The sequence below is a fragment of the Halyomorpha halys genome, unplaced genomic scaffold, assembly GCF_000696795.3.
Source record: "Halyomorpha halys isolate HHAL.00 unplaced genomic scaffold, Hhal_1.1 Scaffold258.1, whole genome shotgun sequence".
Lineage (NCBI taxonomy): Eukaryota > Metazoa > Arthropoda > Insecta > Hemiptera > Pentatomidae > Halyomorpha > Halyomorpha halys.
This window is the reverse complement of record NW_027108186.1, coordinates 565,625-569,205: the sequence shown is the minus strand read 5'-3', so window position 1 is coordinate 569,205 and position 3,581 is coordinate 565,625. Positions and strand designations below refer to the sequence as shown.

Genomic DNA, 3,581 nt, shown 5'->3' with positions numbered 1-3,581 from the left:
ATTTTAAAATTATTTATTATTATTACAATAAATTTTATGAATAATACGTTTTAATTGTATAACTTATTTTAATTTGAGATCATCATATTTTTTGTAAATTTCATTACCAGGTTCATAAAGTCCTTTAATTAACTTCAAGAAGAAATAATAAATTTTTGTAATCATCAATAATTCCTTTTTAAACTGCAATTTTTTGTATACTTATTAGTTTTTTTATAATAAAAGATATTTATAAATTAATTATCAAGATTTAAACGATTTTTTTGTATTGTTAAATCCGGATATTTAATCTTATATGTTATATATGAATAAGACAATAAGAAAATTATTATCTAGGCTAAAACAAATTATATATATATACATATTGATCTGACGTTGAACGTTTATTTGTTTTAGTAAAATATAAATAATATTTTGATACTTCTTATAATATAATATATTACAACAATAATTAATACAATATTTATTATTTCTTACAAAGATATAGGACATTGTATCAGATGATGTTTATCAAGCAAAATATATCATTTAATTATGCATTTATAAAAAATAAAAAAAACATTTAAATATTTCTTGTTCAAAAATACAATCTGTTTAACTGTCTGATGGATATGAAACAGTATGTTGGACCGTTACCTTTGCAGTAAACGGTACATCTTCAGCCACGCCTGAGAAAACTTACACTGTGCCAGGCAATAGAGACTCATTATCAAAAGCAATAGCGAAAAATGAGTGAGAGATGTTTTAAGGTCAGGTAGAACTTGTTAACACATATTTTTCAGGAACCAATTATAGAAACTTATACGCGATTAATTACTAATTTATGGAGGCAAGCGAAAGGATTAGAATACTCGAAGGAAAAAATAAATCCATTTATTCATTTATTCTTAAAGATATTTGTCAGTAGTAATCGATATTTTTCGGAATAAAATGTCGATGCTTGAGACTTTAAGAGATTTTTGTGAAAAAAAAAAAAAACCTTTAAAACTAATAAAAAAGAGGATATTTTCTCTAATTTATACACAAATACTAAGACTAAAACATTATTAGTGTAATATTTCAGGCAAGTACAAATGTTTCTCCATATTTTCTCTGTCCCTAAAAATGTTTTAAAAAAAAAAATTAAGGGTTATGAGATTGTGTTCATCATTGACTTATCTACTTAACGAGCTGTTATCGGCAATGGAATATTTCTTTCTAAACGACTCATAAAACCTAAAACGTGTAAATCAAAACATAAAATTATATGTATAACAGTGACTTCTGTTTTATCTTTTGATACTACGACTTTTCTAGTCTTATCCGGTGTTTTTAGAATAAAATCTTTCCAGAATGCAATAAATGAATTTAAGATTTACATATGCCGCCTTATGATAATTTGCGTCATAATCCTGACGGCTCATTCAATAAAGTTCTGAAATTATGATACCGATTTCGTATGGAAAATTTGATTTGGAAACGTTATTTTCAAATTTTCCACGTTTCCACTCATATCGGTAAAATACATAAAAAAATTTAGCAGTTTTTCGCGATGTCCACCTTTAATACGTATTGAATAAAACGTCCACAACATGAACCTCTTTAAAATTTCATTTAGTATCAGAATCCATAAAAATTTTTTTATTAAAGTTCAAGTACCAAATTGAGAATCGAAATTGAGATTCGTCTCTTTTTTATGAAATTATCTTTCGACAAAATCCATCTTACATGAACGGTCTGCGTAATCACATATCTTCTTACTGTAAAATCTACGCTGAATTTATTAAATCCCTCCCCTCTATTATTTGATAATATTTACCTGTTGTTTATTTCCTTAATTGTTTTAAAACTGTGTCATTGATTATTATTTCTAATTATATTTTATTTTGTAGTGAATAGTTTTCGGATTTCAGACCGATTTGAATAGCAGGGGTCAGATTATGGAACCCTGTATAGTATTTCCTTTTAACTTGGAAAATTTAATAATTATCTTTGTGACTAATAATGGTCAATAAATAAATAATAAATCAAATAAATACGCTTGAAATAAGGAAACGTGGAAAAATAAGTTCCAAAATCGTTCATCTCCCATAGTTAAGAATGGCAATATTTAAATATATTCTACAAATATTATTATTATATTTTTTAGAACAATAGGAAAAATAAATTATATATACAAATAAACAAAGATTTATTATTATTATCGTATTTTTGACAAAATTATGTTTTAACATGGAAACATTTCTTCTATTTGCCGTAAAATGAGCAACTCTAAAGTTCCTCAAATACCACGTTAATCAGCATGCATTGTTTGAACTAATTTGAATTTCAAAAAGAGTCTGAGAAAAAAATGTCTCACGGCTATAAGAAGTCTTTGAAATATGAATTTACAGAACGGCCTTTCAAACCCGTTTCTTATCAAAAGCATTGTTACAGTCGATTATAATTAAACGAAACGTTTAGTTTAATTGTCTAAATCACAAGTTCATTGCCCTTGCGATGAGTATAAAAATCAAAGAGATAAATCGTTGGATAACTCTAAACAATGCCATTGTTTCTGAGTCCAAGGAGAACAACGAATCTTTACAAATCACCTTAAAACTTCTTATTAACTTAAACTTCCTCAAGTTTGAACGCGTGTAAAGTAAAACAGTATTCTCTCCAACATCATTTAGTAATACTAGTTTAAAATTGGCCACTGGGTCTACCCAAAAGTGAAAATATTATATATAATAGTATAAATATGACTAGTGATTATTTTATTTTTTAATTATTGTATTAATCCAAAATTTTATTTATTTTATTTTATACTTTTATTTTCTTCATGTAAATAATTTGATTATCCTAATTTTATTTATTTTTCTGTTTATATACATATAGAGATTTTATTTATTTTTAAATAAATTTTATTTTTTAAAATTTAGTGTGAATGTTATTATTTATCAAAAACATTGTGGCAGATTGTAATATTTATCAATAAATAAAATGATTATACTCATTGAAAATAATATATTATTTAAAGGCAGTGTTTTGTATGAGTTGAAGATCCGTACTTTATTTTGATACAATTCATGTCTAGAGATATAATTATATTAACAAAAAGAAAGAGCATTAATGAAATATTTCATACAATAGTCTAGTCTCCCAAATAATTGTTTATATCTACCAATTATCAGGAATATTCAGGACTAGAACTCGCATTAATGAATAAATTAGATTTTAGCCACGGCACCCTTGCTAGGGGGAAAAAAATCGTGGCACCCTTGTTGGTTTAAAAAAAAAATTGTGATCCCCTTGTCAGTCAAAACAAAAATTAGGAACAATTGTCTTTTAAACAATTAAAAAGAAGAAAATACAGCTCAAATTAAATACTCCAGCATTTATTAAAACACAAAATATCCAAGTGTGCACTGTAAGATTTTTGGTGAGTAACAATTAATAATAGATATCTACGTAAAAAAAAAAAAAAAAAAGAAAAGAAAAGAAATTATAAAAATACTACTAAAATCAAGGTTCTTGGATTTAGTACAAATTATGAATATATTGAATATTTCTAAATTATGTATTTAACCCTAAGCCTGAATGGCTTACAAGATGATAGC

General features: G+C 25.4%; 1 protein-coding gene across 2 annotated transcripts in view; it reads right to left on the bottom strand.

Annotated features, from left to right (window-relative positions):
- Nucleotides 1-3,581, bottom strand: part of LOC106680391 (carbonic anhydrase 1) — a 210,213-nt gene that overhangs the window by 74,377 nt on the left and 132,255 nt on the right. The gene's annotated exons all lie outside the window — the stretch shown is intronic.